The sequence below is a fragment of the Lactuca saligna genome, chromosome 4, assembly GCF_052625555.1.
Source record: "Lactuca saligna cultivar CGN05327 chromosome 4, ASM5262555v1, whole genome shotgun sequence".
Taxonomy (NCBI): domain Eukaryota; kingdom Viridiplantae; phylum Streptophyta; class Magnoliopsida; order Asterales; family Asteraceae; genus Lactuca; species Lactuca saligna.
The window spans coordinates 16,288,053-16,309,378 of NC_136420.1; the positions used below are offsets into that span (position 1 = coordinate 16,288,053).

The 21,326-nt window shown below is 34.1% G+C and overlaps 1 long non-coding RNA gene across 1 annotated transcript; it reads left to right on the forward strand.

Moving 5' to 3' along the window:
* The first annotated feature begins 1,119 nt into the window (after positions 1 to 1,119).
* LOC145038320 (uncharacterized) lies at positions 1,120 to 2,499 on the forward strand. The gene is made up of 2 exons (XR_013679315.1): positions 1,120 to 1,641; positions 2,190 to 2,499. It is a non-coding gene; the product is annotated as an uncharacterized LOC145038320 (long non-coding RNA).
* Positions 2,500 to 21,326: the final 18,827 nt, after the last annotated feature.

Genomic DNA, 21,326 nt, shown 5'->3' on the forward strand with positions numbered 1-21,326 from the left:
TGCATATTGTATTGTTCAAATTGTGCTTAAATCCTCATGAGTTCATTGTATTGTTCCACGATGAGACTTGAATCCATCATTTTGTAATTATTGAAATTACTTACAAGGAACTTCTTACTAGAAGCATCATCTTTCATGTATTTGGATTCAAGTGTATCCCACAAATCCTTTGCAGATTCATGATTTTGATAAAGATCAAAGAGAGTCAGGCATACCATTTAGAATGTGCCCACAACATATATAATCATAATTTTTTTTACTTGCATCTTCTTCTGGTATGTTCATGGGTTTCATTCTCCATTTGTTCCGGTGCAGGAGTGCTTAAAACGTGAATAAACTTTAGAGTGGTGAGAATGAAGTGTATCTTCTATTGCCAATGACAAAAATCATTGCCCTCACACTTCTCTAGTTTCCCGAATTTAGAATTCATGTCCTCGACAGAATCGACCATTGATATTCTTCACAAAACCACAAATTTTGATTGTTAAATTTTGGGTCGTAACAATATTAATATATTTTGATAATTTCTAGGATAATGATTGTAATCACTTTCCAAAATTTGTTATTGTAACCATATATAACCTGGGGTATCACGAAATAAAATTTGAGATAATCCAAGAATGACAATTTAGAAGTTAGGTCACTTCCAAATCTTGTTTTGTTTTTGATGAGATAGAGAATTGCTTATGATATATCTCGTATATATGAGAGTTCAACCTGCGACACCCCGTTTAAAATAGAATAATTAAATAGTAAACCCGTAACCCCGAGAAATAATTTTTATTAATATTTTATATTTTATAGTCCAAAATCAAATAATAATTATCGGGGTGTTGGTTTCGGGAAGCCAAATGACAAGATTTGAATATCCGAGGGTTAAAGTGTAATAGGATTTATTTTGAAAAGGATTTCAGAAGTCGGGGGCTGAATGGTAATATATATATGGACTTAAGTAGGAAGAAATTTGTCAAGGAGGGGACTTTTAGTAACATCCGGACTTAAATTGAGAAAAGAAAGAGATTGAGGGACTGAAACTGCCATTATGGAAAAAGGTTTGATATGAGACGGGAATATATAACCCGTAACCCGCCTCCTAACCCTAACCTTAAGGGTGAAAGCTCCAGCCGCCAGCCTCTTTCTCTTTGACCTCCGACGCCGTTACCTGTCACTTCCAAAATCGTAATCCACCGTTGGAGCTCCTACTACCGGTGACGAGGACCACCAGGAAGCGAGTGTATGTGTTACTTCCATTGCTCGCTCGTTGGCTGCTCTCCATTCACCACCGCCATCTATGTTGGAATCGAAGGTCATCGAGTCGAGTACCTCTTGTCGCTGTTGGATGACCACCTGACGGGTGTCGTTGTCACCATTTTTGTTGAAGATGCTGGTACCACCGCTGTTGCTGTTCCGCCGACGTCGAGCCGAGAACCACCGTTGCATCCATCCCGGTGAAGTCGAAGGCTGCCTTAATCGTCGGGGTAGTTGGCGATTGGAAGAAAGTGACTTGCTACTTCAGACGACGTGGATGTACCACTGCCACCTTCTCCTTCGTTTAGCCGCCACTGCTGCCCTTCTTTTGTGCTGCCGCTACCTTATGCCACCATATGAATGGCCGAAGTCATCTATGAGCAAGACGACGTGGTGGGTGTGATTTCTTCGTTGGTAATGAGGGAAAAGCCCACCATGGCCGCCAACCATGGTGTTTGATGCCTTTGAAATCATTTCTGACACCATCGTCCACCATAGGGTTGTGGCTGTGTGTGAGTTTATTTAAGTGCTGTTTGATTTTCTGAAGCAAAAATTTATGAAGTCTGCGGACCACCTCTGCAACCCTCTGCAGTAGAAAAGGTGGACCAAATGGCTGCGTGTTTGTTTTTTTAACATCTGCATACTGCTGCAGATATTAAAAAATTAAAATAAACTAATTTTATAAACCGAAAATAGCTTTTTAATACGTAAAATTTAATAATGTATAACATTTCGGTAAAAATTAATGATATTTCAGTAAAAAAAGAATGATATTTCAACAAAAAATAAATATATTTTAGTAAAAAATAATGATATTTCATCAAGAAATTATCATTATTGAATATAAAAAAATGAAAAATAAATTCAATAAGAATAAACGAAAAAAAAACAGAAAAAAAAATGTGAAATAAAATTTTAATAACATATAATCAAAATTTCAGCAATAAAAAAAGAAGAAGAAAAGGTTGGAAGAGGTTAGAAGAGGCAGTACAAGTGCTGCGCCAAACAGATCCTGCGTAGAGGTTTTTGACTCAGAAGACTTCTAAAAAACAAACAGCTGCGAGATAAAAAGTGATGCGCGTGTGCTGCGCCACGCAGCAGTAAGAGGTTTGAAGAGGTTTTTTCCAAAAAACAAATAGCACCTTAGTGTGTGTATGTGTGTTAAATAGGTATTGCATTGTAAAACTTGTAACTGTATCAGAATAATGAAAAGTATAAACCACCACCGTAAGGTGGTGGCTGCTGCCACCAGCTGCCGTGTTGGATGGCGGTGTGCCTTGTGTTTTGGCTAGTTGGGATGATTGGACAGAATGGGCCCAATGAAACCCTAATGGGCCCAATGAAGCCCTACTTTACCTAAAAGCCCAACCATTTGATTTATGGGCTAGTATTGGGTAGGAAACCCTAATGGCTTAAAACCCTAATTGTGGGATTGATCGGGACTCGCACTTGAATTAATTATTAAACTTAAAATAATAAATTATAATCATTGGCAATTAAACCTATGGCAATAATGGACTTAATGGATTAAGCCCTTAATGGATTAAGTCATTAATGGGTTAAGTAGGAACACTTAACCCTAATTATCATTTTATATGAAACCCTAATTTCACTTGGACTTTGTGTTGGGCCTTTCTATCGGGCTTTGGGGATTGGACTATTAATGGGCTTTCTAAGAATAAGCAAATTGACTAAATAATTATATGGGTTTTAGCACAAGGCCCATATGAGAGTCTTGGTCCTAATTTGGAAAATTGGGCCATAGATGGGCCATAACTAGGCCTTTATGATTATGTGATATTGGGCCATTGGAATACGAATAGTTTAGACTAGAATAATTGAATGGACCTTAAGGAAAGACCATGTAGAGATCTGGGATCAATTTGGAAAATTGGGCCATATGTTGAGCTTTAGCCCATTGGTTGACTATTGGGCCTTTAGAGTGTGAGTTGGACCTTGGGCTTGGAACCTAATTATTAATTGGGTGTTGTTTGACGTTGACAGCATGGGAATCTGTCAACCATCAGTTGGAGTTTTATCTGCGGGACTTCAGCACTACCAGGTGAGTTATCCTCACTATACTCAAGGGTCTAAGGCACCAAGGCCGACCCTTTTGGATTGTTATCTAGTTATATATTATGTTAGTAGAATATGTTAGATCAGTATCCTGGAGGGTAGGATAATATTATGTGGTATGTGGTATGACATGTTAGTTCGGTATCCTAGAGGGTAGGATAATATTAGGTGGTATATGGTATGATCCGTTAGATCAGTTGTTGTCTATGGACTGTTATGTGATTATCAGTTATATGTGCACATGTTTGTTTGGCGGTTGAGGCTTATCTGCTTCGTGCAAAAGCCAATAGACCTGGGTATTCCAACTAGTTGGTTGTGGGTCGTGAGTATTCCATCCCGAGGATGACTAGACTCATAGTATGTGGGCATTCCAACCTGTTGGTTGTGGGCCTGGGGTATTCCATCTTGAGGATGATTGGACGTATAGTATGTTGGCATTCCAACTGGAAGGTTGAGGGCATGGGGTATTCCAACTCGATGGTTGATTGGACCCATAATATGTTGTTTATGATTATATGTGTATTGTTGCGGGTATGGGTATTTTGGGGAAACTCACTAAGCTTTCGGGCTTACAGTTTCAGTTTATTGTTGCAGGTACATTAGGGAATCGCGGCAAGGCAAATGTGTGATCATATAGCTCATCACTTTTTATGACTTTGTTTATGGGATACTCTGATATGATATATTTTGAAAACAAGTTTTGTAATGGTTAATAGATTTGAAATGTTTTTAAAAGTTTAATTTTGCGTGATTTTTATGGGTGTTACACAACCATTTTCCTGGAACGTTCACATACCATTTATACAAGGAAGAACAATGGTTAAAACCGGTTACACCAAAAATTGATACCAAAAGAGGGTAGTTTTGGACATAACCGATGCGTACATCATCATGATGTCATTAGTAGGCTGTGGCAAGAAAATTCGTGCTCAGAGTCTTTCCTAATTTAAAAATTCAGTAGGGGCTCTGCCCCTTGGACCCCGCTAGGGGCATTGCCTCTAAACCCCACCGAGGGTGCTGCCCCTTGGAACCTCATACTCGGAGCTGTCTCCGGAACCATGTATTCCCGATTTTGCATTTATCGTTAATGTACATCCCACACCTCTAGTCTCATTGAGTAACTACAACTCAACTTATCTCAATATTAATAATAACTACAGAAAAATATTTTGATAACACTAAAATCACCAACATTAACAATATCATGGAAAAGAAAAAATCATAGTTCCCTAATATTTATATCCTAAAACATTTTTAAAAAATGATCATTGTTAGGTGCATTTCATGCATTCATTTTGTAGTCTTAATCTATAAAAGTGCATTGCATTTAGGTTTAAACTTATTCATTTTGCATATTTCTTAGGATTTTTCATGATGCAATTCCATTCACACACTTTTGTGATATTTCAAGGACTTTTGAAGGTAAGATCTTAGTTGAGGTGATGAAGTTATGAAGAAAATGAAGATTTTGGTTTTACAGGAGTTTACACGGCCGTGTAAATGTAAACATTGAGTTTACACGGGTTGTATAAACGCATACTCTTTGGCAATGTACTTCGAAGACGTGGCCAAATTGAGCATTCTACTTTTTTTGTATTTACACGGCTGTGTGAATGGTTAGTTATAGTTTACACGGGCCGTGTAAATGCGTTGTCAGTTTTAAAATTGTTTCATCCTTTGTAAAAATGTAAACCTTGAGTTTACACGAGTTGTATAAACGCATACTCTTTGGCAATGTACTTCGAAGACCTGGCCAAATTGAGCATTCTACTTTTTTTTGTATTTACACGGTTGTGTGAATGGTTAGTTATAGTTTACACGGGCCGTGTAAATGCGTCGTCAGTTTTAAAATTGTTTCATCCTTTGTAAAAGAGAGACAACCAGTTCTTGGGGAGGTTAAGTCGTATTTTGGGAGAAGAGAAAAGATTTCGGGAGATTTTGGAAGTGGATTAACATTTGGAAACACTTTAATTTGCATTTTGTAAGTCAAATTGAGGATACAAACTTGTTGAATTTGTAGTTTAATTTAGGCATGTGTGGTTGATTTCTAAAATCATTTATGATTCTGAATTCTTAATTATTTGTTGTTAGGCTGTAATTTACATTTGACTTATGTTTAACATCTAGTAATATTTGATGTGATCTTAATTATGTGTTTGATTGGTTCTCTTTTTCACTTGATCAATGAATTAGAGTTCTTATCAATCTAGTTAATTAAATTATAAAATTCATTTATGTTTTATGATTTGATGTCAGTAACATGCACTTGATTGGTTGTATTTAGATCAAAATAAGTGTAATCAAAGATTAAATGTTCATAATCCCAAGCTTAGGAGGAATGTTGAACATTGTTGGTAATTGTTGCAAGAACTCAATGTCATTTAATGATTTGATGCAACAACTTATTTGAATTGAATCAATTAAATGAAGTTTTATTTGAAGAACATATTTTGAATAAAAAACTTTTGTCAACTTAGATATTAGAGTTTATTAATATCTAAATTACCAACCTAGATTAAACATGAGTTATAACTATATTACATCTTTCAACATAATACATATATAGGAATCAGAATTAGAAATGTATTTCTTTTACTGAATTTTGATTTTAATCTTATTTCTTTATGAATTTCAATTCTAGTTTAAGCATAATCCCTCATTTTAATATTGTTTGTATAATGTGTGAAAATAAGACTAAATAAGGAGTCTCGTATTCCTGTGGATCGATCCTGCTTACTTTATGTTATTTTTAGTGTATGAAGTAGCAGAGATTTGAGTTTTATTGTTATTATTTTATCTCATTATTTGTTGGTTTGACAACCAAACAATTATGCTAGCTTAATGCACTACTCATCTCATCTCAAGTTTGAAAAAAAAAGATTGATGAGACATGATAGTAATTATGGGTGAATATATGAGTTACCAATTGATGATCGCACAAAATAATATACAAACAAAAACAATAAATTATACATGTGCAATGTGTTTATAATTCTTATCATCATACGTATTAGAATTCTTATCATCATATGTATTTACATAGATTCTATTTGGTATGGTAAAAAGTTAATTTATCAATAAGCTAGTTATCCTAATATATCTTATTAAGAAACTAACTTATAAGCTAGTTTATAAGTTATTTTAATTATCTTAATAAATGTTAAATAACAATAAACTAATTTATAAACCAAATTATTTTTGTCAAACAAAAGCTTATAGTTTTGTTATGAAATAACTATTTATGTCCACATTACTCTTTTAAATATACATTTGGCATATTTTGTGCATGATAAACGATACAATGTTCATTTCCTGTGATGTTGAAAACGAATACAGATTTATGTTTATATTTTTTCTAATTGTAAAACAAGTACTTTACTCAACATTATCCAAACAAATATTTTTTCTTTAACAATTTTATCTATCATAAAGTCATAAACACGTAATAGGACCAACGTGATTACGTGGGCGTATAAAAGTAAATAAGTTTCACTTTCTCTCTTAAAAATGAATGACGCTAAACTGTAAACGTTCTTTTTTTTTTCTCGATTAGTCTTTTAATACACCAAAAATAAAGTGCTCGAATTTTTAATTTTATTTTCACGTGACACATATTTGAATCACGAGGTCAATTAATAAACACAAAAATCACATGGTTAATTAATATACTACCCCCACCATACACAAGCAAAAGTAGATAAACTATTTATAATATGAAACACAAAAGAAAGTGTTCAAAAAAATTACTTAAATCCCTAAACTGCGACTTGTATATTTGGATGCTTCTATAACTAAAATTCAAAAGTTTACCACTTTTCCCCATGATTTTAAAGCCAAAAAGAATATGGCACATAAACAAAGAAAAAGTTGCTCATAATGTAACCTTTTCTTAGAATTAAAATTATACAATATATATCAACTCTGAAAAATTAGTATACTGAACAAAATCATTCTGACAGTTCAAATCTAACCACCAACTCCCATCATATCATATCAGATTCATGTCATCATGTGTCATTTTCTATTAGCAAACACACGAGCACAATACAAGATTTTAGCTACAAAAGAAGAAGAGCGGCGGAAGGGGAAAGGAGTAGCAGGGTGAGAAAGAAGAAAAAAAATGGTTTTAAGGCAATTATTTTGTGTTGTGTTTGTGATCTTATTGCTATCACTGGCTTCACCATTGATGAGAATCAACGCAAGACGAATACGTAAGCCAGATAATGGAGAGGATGACCAAAAAGGGTTACCGAGTATGCTACCAAGAGGTATAGTGCCACCTTCAGGTCCATCACCATGCCATAACATGCTTTATCACAAGCCAACCCGTTTTGCTCCACCTCCACCTCCACCTCCTTTTGATCCGCCGGTGCCATCATCTCCTCCATTTACTCCGCCTCCTCTTACCCCTCCGTTTCCTTTTCTGTTTGATCCTCCTCCTCCGCCTGCAGACGAGATCATCTGTCCGTGAATATGGTTGATCCAGACGTTGAAACTTGCATAGAATAACTTACGAATTTTATGTTTGAATCTTGGGCTTGTGTATTGATCAAAGATGCACCAAAGTATCACCCCATCAAGTATGATCTCTTGGACCTAAAGAATAATCGTTGTGGTCACAATTTTTTTTTTAATATCTTGTAGCTTTTTTTTTTAGTTTAATTCTTCTTGATTTAGTAATCTCATTTACTGTCTTCTTAATTTATACATCAAGGTTTCTTTTTTCTTTGGCCATGAATTTCTGTAGTGAAGGTAATTGTCTTTAATGTATTGTTTTGACTTTGTAATCTATCATTTCACATGATTAGTATTAGTAAGTTTGAGTATTAAGTACATGAACAAACGTATTGAGTGAGAAAGTCTATACAACTCGAATCACCTGATAGACTATAGAGCCTAGTTTATGCTAATATTTGTCTCCAATCTGTATAACAAGTTCAAATGGATTTTTCCTTTCTACTAGTGCTAGTGTCGGAATTAATAAGACATCAAGATTGTAGACATCTACTAATCATGACATGTTAGAAAAAATATTCTTTTTAGTAACTCATTTATAAAATATACGATCTGTTCACTTGGGTAAGATTTGATAAAGTACTCATTAATAAAATATACGATCACTATTTGATAGGGGTACGATTTGGTAAGCATAACTAACGTTGAAATTATGGGGATTTAATCATAGGTGGACAGGAGAACCCATTTATAAAATATCTATTTGTATGTTCCAAAATAACTAATCGTCATTTTTTTTATAAATAAAATTTTCACTATTTATAGTCCATGTCATAAAATCTTATTTTTTTAATCAACGGAGATGATAGTTTTTTGTAATATATTCATTTTATTTAATGTTATTGTTTTGTTTCTTTTCTTTTTATAAATATTACATATCTGCAATTTATTACATATGTGCAACTAGATGAGAGAGCTTCGTAAAACATTTCATAAGGATAAACAACTTTTTAAAATGATAATTACATATTATAATGACCACATTGAGTAAAAAACTACTCAAGAAAACCCTCTAGTTTGATCATTGGCCAAAATCAATCTCATCCGTTTAAACTCGTTATTTTGCACGTCCTCCTTGCAATTTCATGTAGGATATATTTCTTTCTTCCATATACGTTTGTTGCTTGAGACTGACTAATCATCGAACAAATGTCAATTTTTAAGATGATTTGAGAGGATCTATAGTCTTTAAGAGAGAGAGCGAGAGAAACACACAGATATATCTTAGGAATAAGAGAGACGAATGATGAATTACATACACTACAAAGACTCGACGGAGTGGCTCGTCGAGAACCTCGGCAATTCCGATGTGTACTCGGTGAACACCGGGCCATGGATTCGGCGTGCCGAGTTCGGCTTGACAATTAAGTAGAAACTCACCGATGTATGTGTTGTGTGAGAGAGAGAGAGAGACTTTGGATGGTTTCTTTGATCGTTTTTTTGGTCAAATTTGACCCTTTTTTCAAAAAAAAAAAATTTAAATTTAACCCCTTTCAACCCTATATTAATACTTCGAAATACCGCATTTCATATCATTTTACCTTCTTTAATTTTTCATTTAAACAACCATATTTTTGTGAAAAAATAGCTTCTCCTTCCAAATCCAAAAACTCTTAAAAAAAAAAAAAAAAAAAAAAAAAAAAAAAAAAAAAAACACCCAATACACAAACTTAGTCTCACATTCTTCACCTACTTTCATCCAAAGTCAATATGATCCACCTATTTATTAACCTCCAAATTTACACTATGGTGGTGTTTGCTACCCATATCATATTTAAAATCAACCTCAATTTCAAAACCAACTTTAAATAAACTTCTCATCCCAACTCTAATCTCAAATAGAAAATGATTTCAACTCATTTGATCATCTTCCTGACTCCACAATCAATACTCAAACCTAATTCTAAACCCAATTGCAAACTCAAACACAACCTGAAGTCGTTCCCGAAACGGATTCGAAGCTAGAAGAAATTCAACCACAACCCAAGAAAAGTGGAAAGGCAGCTCCAAGATAATGAATTACGGATGAAGAAACAGCGTTGGCTCGTGCATGGGTAGATGTTTTTGAAGATTCAGTGATCGGAAAGAACAAAGGTTGTCCAACTTTGTTGCTTTTTCTCGCAGAAATGAAGTTTGGAGACTAAAGGAAAAAAGGACCAATTTTACTCAAAATGGAGATACATCAACAAAGTTGTGATGGAGTTTAATGCAATGTTTTCGTTTGTCATACGACAATGGCAAAGTGGTCCAAATGACGAAACAATTTTGCAAAAAACTCTTGTACTTTATTGGAGTAAAAAAAAAAAGGCGAATTTCAAATTTTCACAAGTGTGGAATATTGTGAAGAAGTAAAAAAATGGCAAGACATCGAAACTTCTGAAGCGGTCACGGGTGGTTCTTCTAAAAGATCCAAAACTTCTGAAACAACGCATAGTCAATTGTAACGTCTGAATCTTAAGGTGCTTTATATTTTTAATTTCTGGCATTTCAGGGTTGCCACGGCATGGTGGAGGCACCACCACAACGTGGCGAGGCAAGTTGGAACGTGCGTTTCATTTAAGTTGCCACGGCGTGCCAGCTGGCTGATGGAAAATCCTTTTTTTTTTCTGAGTTTGCTCCTTATTTAAAGAAATGAGGAGGCTAGGGTTTGCTCACACTCAGCCTCCTAAAGATCTGAAGACACCCTAATCTCTTTCCTCCATTGTTGAAGCCCTTTTTTAGTGTTCTTGGAAGTTCTTGAAGGAAGAAAGAAGAATGAGTGAGCTAAGATTCAACAAGCAAGTCTCTATTCTTCACCCCTAGCACTCTTCTAGACCTTTGTAAGTGTCCAAGACTCGATTTTTATCATGTTAGGTTGCTAGATCTTGAGTTTTTTCCCTTAATCTTCATGTCTTGTTAGTTGGAGCGGTAAGATCTCATAAAGTTTGAAACTTTATGAATCTATGGAACATTTGGTATGATTGTTGGTATGGATATGAAGTATAGTTGAATTTTTTAGCCATCCACAAGATATTTATCAAAAACCCTTATTTTGACTCCTTATGGCTTCAAGACACACATTGGACATGAATGTCTATAAAGCACCAACATTTATGTTAGTTTTGGTGTTTGAAACCATTTTGAAGTTAATGAGCTCAGGACTTTTTGGCATAAGTGCTTAATGGATGAATCCATGTCTTGTTTAGCCTTTTTTCGAACCTAAGGTTTGAGATTTGGACCTTTCTGGTGGTCTTAATGGATAAAGTTGGAAACTTTATCATTCTAGACCATGTTTCAGACTAGATTTGAGCTTTGGAGCTCTTGGGATCGAAAAAACTAGCTTAACCCATTAAGCTGTTGGAAATCCAGTGCCCACAACGTGACCTTAGGTTGCCATGTTGTGCTGACTGGGAAAAATCCAACTTTCTCGATGTATGAGGGTCACGGTGTGGCCATGGATGGTCATGATGTGGTGGTTGACTAAAGTCAACATTGATCGTTAACTTTGACCCTTGAGTTTTGACTTGAGTTAACTTATGGAAAACACCTAGTTTTGGAAGAAGTGTTAAGGGCTTATCTGGTATAACTGTATAGGTGGTACGTAGCATTGGTATTTTTGGAAGTGAGAGTAGTAGCAGTTGAGTATCGACTGAGAGGTTAGTCTTTTCATTGTGCTTGTAGGTCAAAGGCACCGATGTCTGCCTACTGGATTGTGTTATGTAGGATACTATCTGTCTTTGTGACTCTTGCATAATTGTATGCTTGGGTTGAAAGAAACCCCAAGGTTGGGCCCATCATTACATGTTTGGGTTGAAACATACCCTAGGGCTAGGCCTATGATTATATGTTGGGTTGGAATATACCCAAGGGGTGGACCTAACTGTATGTATGGCATGTGGTACTTTGGGGAACTCATTAAGCTTTGTGCTTACAGATTTATGTTTATGGTTCTAGGTACTTATGATACGAAAGGGAATAGCCCGATGTGATCGCACAGCATCCCCCTCGTGATTCCATATTTATGACTATTTTTACTCTAATGATTTTTGATATAATATATCGTGGTTGATTTATAAAATGAAAAACTGTATCACTGTGTTTTGGATGTTACAAGTTGGTATTAGAGCCTTGTTTTGAGGGATTTGAGCACACATTCGGTTGTGTCAGAACGCAAACTAAGGAATTGACAACCTTTTCAAAAAAATTGAATTTCAAAAAGGATTTTTATGAAGAAGAAAAGGGGTGTGATGCGTGCAATCAGCTAATTGGTTACAAAAATACCCATACCCATGTGTTATGATTATTATACCTGATATGTGAACTGCATGCTGGAGTAGGGCTAAGGATATCTTCTGGAAACATATGTTATAATTTTCTGATTTGTGTGATTCCTTATAGCCTAGGAGGATTGGATGCTATGTGCTACTTGGGATTGATATCAGATCAGTTTAATTGTTAAGTGTATGCTTCAAAAATTGTGTATGATTGCATTAATATAGCCCAAGAATGACTAGTTTAGACTTATTTCCTAATCCTTGTTTGGTTGTGGACTTAGGGTTGAATCATTATTCGATATTCTATGTGATCTCGTTTTGTGTACAACTTGAATGCATAAGGCAACCAACAGTGTTGGTCGAGATCCTCAATATGATAGGGAGTTTGAGTTGAGAATTCCTAGAAGAGCCTACGAAATGATATAGTGGGATATGTATGTTGTTTCGCATAAGGATGGTGTGTATGGTTTTAGTGGGTGACTTAAAGGATTCGAGATGCTTCTTTAGGAAAGTATGGATATATGCTAAAGGTAGTATTGGGCCCATACTACTGAAAGCACATGATTTGTACTTAATTCAAGGATGGTCTTGGAGATTCTAAGGGGCCTGTAGAGTGGAAATTTCCTTGAGTTTATGTTGATCGTTTATGTGTTTGTATTTCAGTTGAATATAGTGACCAATTGAGGAGGAGCTATCTAGTTTTGGCTTTGGTGTTGAACCAATGGATGAGTGGCTACGTGAGTTTATCACATTAGAGATTACTCGCGGTATCATGGAGGCCACCCCTGTGATTTTCAGAACCATCAATGAGGGATTATAGAGCTCTTCGATGACCGACTCGGGACCTTATGGGCAGAGATTTTCGCGGGACTGTTAGGAGCAAGGACTCCCTCATTTAGGGAGTTCAAGGACTATGGAGTTCCAGAGTTCGTTCGGGATAAGGACCCCATTACTAGCCATTATTGGATTACTGACATGGAGAATGCTCATTAAATGATGTTAGAACATGAAAAGTGATTCTTAAGCAATCTGAGGTGAAGCAATCCGAGATGAAGCATTGTAAAGTGGAAGTCCATTCCAAAGTCAAGATCAGTCCAAGATGTATCTTTGTGTTAAAGTATTTTTAATTTGTAATGTGTATTTATTATTGCAAGTACTATTTTGTATTGTTCTTATTGTCTTATAGTATAGTATAAGCAACAAGATCAACAACAACAACTGTGTCAGTCTGTTGATCTTTAGCAGTCAAGCAGTCCATGCTCATTTTATCATATTTGTCATGTAGTTACTCCTTGACTATTTAAGGAGTATTCATCTTTGTATCTTATGTGGAATGTGCACCTTTTTCACTTATATCAAGAATTATTCAGTCAATCATTCTCTCTTACATTCTTCTTATTCTTGAATCACCTAACATTGTTCATACTTGTTAATCATTTATACTTTGAGCACTTTGTTGATTAACTTAGTTCCAAGACAAGACTAGTTTACCATATATGAATGGATCTTTATTATTAGAAAACATTGATCTTAAGTAAATTCAACGTTGGAGTTCTCAAAGCTTGTCTTCGCACCCCCTTTGCGTTCACAATTGGTATCAGAGCCTAAGTGGTTGTCCTTTGATGCCATAAGAACAAACTGTAGTTGGTTGTATATTACATTGGTATCTCAATCATTTCTGTGTTCAAGATAAAATTTCTTCTATATACCACTTCAGCTCTAGTATCTTAACTTAAATGGTTGCTTCTAATCAGTTTCAACATATGCATTCAATGCATATATCAAATAGTGTGGGTTACCCAATGTGTGCCTTATTGCTAGTTGTTGAAGATTATGACAATTGGAAAGTTAGAATGGAGATATTTTTACTTAGGAAATAATCGAGGTCGTTGTCTCGATAAAAAATAAACCTCACACACACACACTAGATAGTTAGGGTAAGTAAGGGTGGAATCCACGAGGAGATTGTGGTCAAACCTTGTGTTAAAAATAGTCAAAAAGAAAGAATTAATGCTTGCAACTGTCACAAAATAATATTAATTTAATATTTTAATAAAAGACTAGAAACTTTAAACCACAAATGATTACCAATGAGAAAAATAAGATTACTTCTGATTCAGTGTCAGATGATTAAGACTATGTGTTTATCTTCTCTTAAATTCCAATTTAATTATGAAAACATAACCAGGGCTAACTAACATGCAATATATAATTTTGGGCTCTGAACTAGTTATCTTACTCCCTATGTCTAATTCGATTAGGAACAACTAGTGGTTTAGCAATATTGTTTCTTATAATTATCAATTTTAATGTTTAGCATTTAAAACCGCAATTTTGGAATAGTATATGTTGATTCAACTGATCGCCTTAGTTCCTAAATATATGAATTCTGCACGTTTAGTGAATTGACAATAGACTATATTAATTGTAAAGTCAAACACATGAATAAAACCCAACTTTAATTATCATTAATAAAGTCATAACTTTAAGAACAAACAATAACTAAAGTTGATTGGAATAGAAGTAATAATCAAAACACATTAATCAAATCATCCTAAACAGTCTCGGAAGTAACCCAAATGGTGTAGCCTTCCATATAATTCACAAAACAAAGAACTTGAAGAAAAACAAGGGAATTCATAGTAAAATTCACAAAACAACTTGAAATCATAAAAACAACGAAGCCTAATGATCTACCATGTATGAAACGATAAAACCTTGGAGAATAAGTAACCAAATGTCCAAATCTAGAACTTGATGAAATTGATAAAGATCAACCGGTTGAATGACTTCAATTGTTGAATGATGTTGAACTTGGTGATTTCTCGCCTTGGATCAGAAAATTGATGATTAGGAACGTGTTTGGAGAAGGTTTGAATGTCTTTGGAAGTTCCAACTGTGAAAAATCACAGGGGAGAAGTCCTTTTTTGGATCAATTTTCCATGTCGACGTCCTAGTAGGTGTCCTTGACATGATGTAGGAAGTCTGTGGGTCCTTCATGACGTTTTACATGCCTTCTGTCGTCCTTGATTCACACTGAAAAATGACCTAAAATGGGTTGGTGTCTTAGGGGGCGTCCTTGATGTCTAGCGAGCATCATTCGTCTTTTGTGCTCCTTTTGGTGATGAAAACAGTAGAATCAGCAGAAACCCAAAACATGAAAGTTGTAGGAAATTTTCTCTAGTTTCCGAATCTTCTTGAATCAGGTCAATCGGAGCTCTAGAGCTTGATATATGATGAAAACATTGACAAGTGGTCAAATCTCCCAACAACATTTTTCTTTATAACTTTGCACAATTCATCTCCAATGTTTGTTGGCTTCCTTTTGCTTATTTTTCTTGCAGGTTGCACCACTTTTAGTTATATATGATTAACTGCACATAATGTGCAAGATTCCATCAAAGCAGATCCATTCTTGAGCAATCATACATCAAATCAACATATTTAGTACAATTTATTATCTTATAAATATAGACCGATCAAACCTCCCCAACTTTTTTCTAAACTCGTCCTGAGGTTGGGCGGAAATAATTAGCATAGTCTTACTCTCTAACACTTAGAAAAACTCAATGGAATAACGAATTTTGTACATTTTATCAAAACATTTTCAATAATCACAATATATTGATTTTGCGTCTAAATAGTTGCTCATTTGAAACTTTTAAACAAATAATAAATGTTATGCTTATTTTACTTTGGTATTTGAAACCCTCCACTTTTTAAACCCTTTCCAATAATCAACCTCATGAGTAATCGATTGAACTCATTGCCAAAGGTTCTTTTCCAAGGTTCACTAACAAGTTAGTACAATTGGTAACACTTAATGGACCAACCCATACACTCCTACTATCAATGGGTCACATATTGTTTCACACAATTTCTTCAACTTCAGCTTTTCTTCATATTTATCTTGATTATGCATTCTTCAAGTTCTTTGATGGCTTCAACAAATTTGATCATCTTTATATTTGACTTGAGCTTGAATATAGATACTTGGAAGTTCTTCAATGTCTTCTAATGCTTTTTGGTTGTGTGAAAACAATAATAGTCCCCTCCTAACCCCAAAGGCGCATGAATAAGTAAGACCAAGTACTAAGAGCACGGTGACACATATCGTTCGGTTAAATCCTCAATTGAAAGATCGTAGGCCCAAGCCAAAAACCTTCATTTTTCAAACACTTGGGTATTTCAAGTAACAATAACTTTGATTTTCATAAATATATTTAAAAAAAGGCTTAGTAACCCACAAAATTAACATTACAAAAATGGTGATGTCTCTATGTATGAAATTCCTATCATTTCTCATCTTGATGAGTTATATTCAATATATAAAGAGACTACTAACACATCACATATTTCATACAACTGACCCAGGGGAATACAATAATAATAAAAAATTAAGATAGCAATGCATTCATACCAATTAATTATCAAAATAAAATTCATCAAAACTAACAAAAAATACAAACAAGGAGGACGACACACCTGATGGTACTGATGGTAGAGATGGTTTTGATTCCTAAAGATCTTAGCTAATTGGAGACAAATGCATAATGTTTCGTTATGCCCGAATGAAAACCGAAAAATTATGATTTTTTTACTTGTTCTTCAATCTTCCATTTTCTTCTTGTATACACCCCTCCCCAACTTTAATTCTTGCATCGTCCTCGATGAATCAAAAGATAAAGACCTACAACAATAACAAAAACACACACCCACACATAAATCAAAATCAAAGAAAAATAAACTACACTAACTAGCCCTTAATTTTGCCAGGGTCTTCGATTGCACTTGGCACGTGCAACAAGCCTTTTAAAGCCCTAGGTTACCCCTAGTGGACGAATGAAGTCTCATGAGGGTTTCAATGAACATACCCACAAAGTTCACGGATTGACACCCGAAAAGCACTAAGTTTAACATCTTCATCCAGACAGGTTTCCTAGAGCGATGTCTAAGGAGGATCATATGCTAGTTGACTTTTGTGAAATCCAACCATGAGGCCATCTGTCTTACTTTGAATAACTTTAAGTTTTCCACGAGAATGCTTAGACCTTGTTTTGAAGTCCAATGCATATTTCCTTCTACTAAACTTCTTTAATCGATGCTTGGTATAATGTAAAACTTTTATTTTTGATTTTTGGGAGCATCTGTTATCATGCTTCTTGTTCTGTAACCTTCTTTCCAAGTGTTAACTTGTGCTATTTTCCCATGGTTTTAACCTGTTGCATGAGAAAATTTTCTCCAAATTGAGGTTAGTGTTGGATAGCATATTTATGGTATGCTCATAGACATTATCATGAATGGCAGTGATTGCACATAAGTCACCACTGATCGAAGAATCATTAGTAGGTCCAAACAAAAGGAATCTCACCTTATGGTTTCCAAATATCATATCAATCGTACCTTCCCGAAAACTAATCTGAGAAGAGATAGTTGCCCAAAAAGGATGGTAAATGATTATATTTGTTTGTTCGTATTTGGACAATATTTTAGAATCGATTAAATCACGAAGTTGTTATTCCAGTTTTTTGAAAATTGTCGGGTAAGGGTGGTATTAGCCTCCAGGGACCCCTCCCCAATTATGGAGGCTTCTCACACATGAAACTCTTCATTATACTTATCCAATTCAATTTCAACTTCTTTAATTTCAAACATACTCTTAGTCTCATGATAATCTAAAGATACATAATCCTCCACCACAAGCTCAAGTTCGGGTGGTGTAGGTTTATGCATAATGTTATCACTACATAGAAAATGTTCCCCATTCACTTGTGTAGTGTCTGACGGGTGTTGATTTAGTTGCTCTGATATATGTTCTAATTGTTTTTCAATAGTCAAAATTAAGTTTGAGTAATCTTCCTCTTTGTTGAAGGTATCATTCAATATGTGCAATTATGTCTAGCCTTGTACGAAAGTATTCGTTTGGTGCATGATGTAGCCTACCCAGGATTTCTTTGAAGTCGGACTGCCCATAAGCTTTTGAAGTCTCCAAAAACAAAATCTTTTTTCTCTCTTATTTGTAGATCTTCGTTCTCATATTCATCAAGAAATGGCAACAATAGAGTCCGTTATATACGTTTGGGAACACAACTTGAATGGTCATTTCAATTGAATGTGCTCTATCTGATAAGATGGCTGAAGAGGGCATTTCCCCACTACATTCTTTGAGTCTTGATCAAAACCATATCCACAACTCCTCACGTCCAGTTTTCCCAACACCAAATACAATAGGGAGGATTTGGTGATTACCATCAATGCCTACCGCTAGGAACATGGTGCCTGAGTATTTCCCTTTAAGGTGTACTCCGTCAATAATAATAGGACGCAAACTTGTTTGAAACGCTCGAACCTAAAAAGTAATTAATATTAATATATTACTCATTAAAGAGAACACACATGTAATAACAATAAATATAAGAAATATTACCATGCAATTAACAACCATGAAAAGGTATTCGAATTTATTCCCATAACTCGTCTTAATATGTGTAACTATCCCTGGATTCTTCTTCTCTAAGTTGTGACAATATAAAGGTAGTCTTTGAAAGCTTTCTTTATGGGTACCCCTCAATAGATTTGAAGCATACATTTTAGCACTCCATGTTTTCTAGTATGAAATATGTACACTAAGATGGTCATTTTAAAGTTTGTTGTATATATTTCCCCCATAACATATTACTCGTACTATCTGTTAATATGCTTTAATTTTCAAGAAGTGACTCAATACTTTTTTGTTGACTTGTCGATGATGGGGACGTAATTCTGTGTTTCAGCAAGTGTGTCTCTCTGATAGTTTAACCACTTGAAATGTGTCAGTAGTATTATCATTTGTTTCCCGTATCCGCGTGTCATAATTATCAATAAATCAAACAACTTCAAACTTGTTTTTTGTATATTTTTTTCACTTTATATTGGAAGCATTCAGTAACATTAATGAATCCTAAATTAAGCTTATGTTCTTCATTGCTTTTGAAGAGTTTGAATAACTTCACATAGGAACTATAATTTTTGGTTGAGGTACCTTTATGTGTTTGTTGAGATATTTGGGTAATGGTAAAGGTTTAGGAATACCCCAATGGGTGATTTGTGTTTCTTCAGAATCAGAAAAATAATAAGGAAACTTTTCTTCTTTTGGTTTTCGAGGTTGTAATGGCTCAGTTTCCTCCAATTCACCTTCAGTAACATTCTCATCAAATTCAGTGTACCTATGAAAATGTTCACTTGGCTCTCCATGTGGAATTATATTACCATCATCAACCAAAAACATGTTGTAAGCCTTATCAAATCACTTTTCTCAATGATGTACTCAGATTCATTTGTTAGTGCATAATGGTTCAATTCTCTTCTAAAATCAATTACACTTAGGAATTTAGAATTCACTTTCATAAATGGATTTAACATACTATATGCATGAGTTTCGCCATAGTTTATAAGCATATACTTATTATCATAACTATGAAGACTATGATAGCTTTATTGACTTTGACAAACTAAGCCTGTCTCATTTTCATCATCTGATTCATCAATAACTTGAGCTTGACAACTAAATGGTTTAGGGTTATACCTTAATTCTTCGGTTGTAGCAAAAATTGTTACTTCTTTCTCTTCATTATACATCCTAATCATCACCATGAACTCTCATCATTATCAAGTTCAATAAAACATTTCTCTTTTGCATGTTTTTCAACAAATACTATTAACAAAACAATATCGTTTTGTGTTGGATAATGTTTTTTCACCTCTTCAACTAGATGATCTAAGTCATACGAACATGTGTTTATATAGAGAAATTTTGTAGATCCAAAACAATATACTTGTTTACATGAGTTCCTGGCTAACTGAAGGAAGCCTCCATATTTCATTTTAAACTTGTATTTTGATATTACTTACCTGACAACCATAATGAAAAAAAAAGGAATTGAAGTGCCACATAAAATATCATTCATCTTGTTTTCAAGAACTAACTCAATTATCAGGGACTGAAAACTTATTTTCGATACTGGTGCATCAATCTCCTCATGCATCAAAATTAATTGAATAAAAAACAAATTGCCTGTTGCGATTAATAGAGGAGGAGAAGAAAAAACGAGATTACAGTTAATAAAATCCAAAAACTAATCAAACATACAACCAAAATTAATTAAATCAATAATAGATATACTTGTGATGAAAAAAACGAACTTGACTAGTGAAAAAGATGTGATGAGGAAGACCTTATGAAGCAGATGCGATGAAGAAGACCTAAATTGCAGTCGATGTATGATTAGGAGGAATCACGATGTCAATTATGATAAGGAGAATCATGTGATATGGAGAATCATGTGATATTGAGAGTCACGTTGCCAAGATTAATCATAAATAACCACGATTTTAATTTATCTTTTATATGCAAAAGGGTATTTTTGTAACTTTATATGTGTTTTTGATATATATATATATATATATATATATATATATATATATATATATATATATATATATATATATATATATATATATATATAAAATTGACTTATATCTTATTAAATTATAAGATTGGATATAAATAAGAGTTTAATAGGTTAAAAATGATATATAAATAATTATAAACTTTGAAATGATATATACATTATGCTTAATGTTTGCAAGCATATATATATCAAATTTCCCTTTATTATATTATTATTATACCCTTATTATAATAAGATAGTTGATTTAGTATTTTATTTGTTTATGTAATTATTTAGTTGTTATTTTAATCATTTGGTTTTTATTATGATTTCTAAACATGAGGTAAAATGGTAATTTTTTCATTCAACAAATAGAGTGTCAACTCGGGTAACTGTGTTGTATTTTTGTCTTACAAGAAATGACACGACAAAGTTTTATGTAACACAAATACGATGTTATTTTTTTACCAACACAAAAATGAATCGATTAAATAACGAGAAACAAGATTCGATATGATAAAGATAACATAAAATAACAATTAGTTTATTTAATTAATACTTAATAATACAAAAGACGACAGAAAAATGCTAAATCATGCCAATTTCGTGTCGAATTTTGAACGCGTACACAACACGACACGACGTCGTGTTTTAATACTAACTCATTTCTGATGGAATTTGCTCTTTACCTTTGGTTTTGCTCTTGAGCTTGGTTTCCGCATACTAAAAGTCTTAATGCATTTAGGGAGTTTCTCTTAGTGTATTTTCTATGAAAGGCAATGGTTGGTGGTTTCATGGTGGTGTT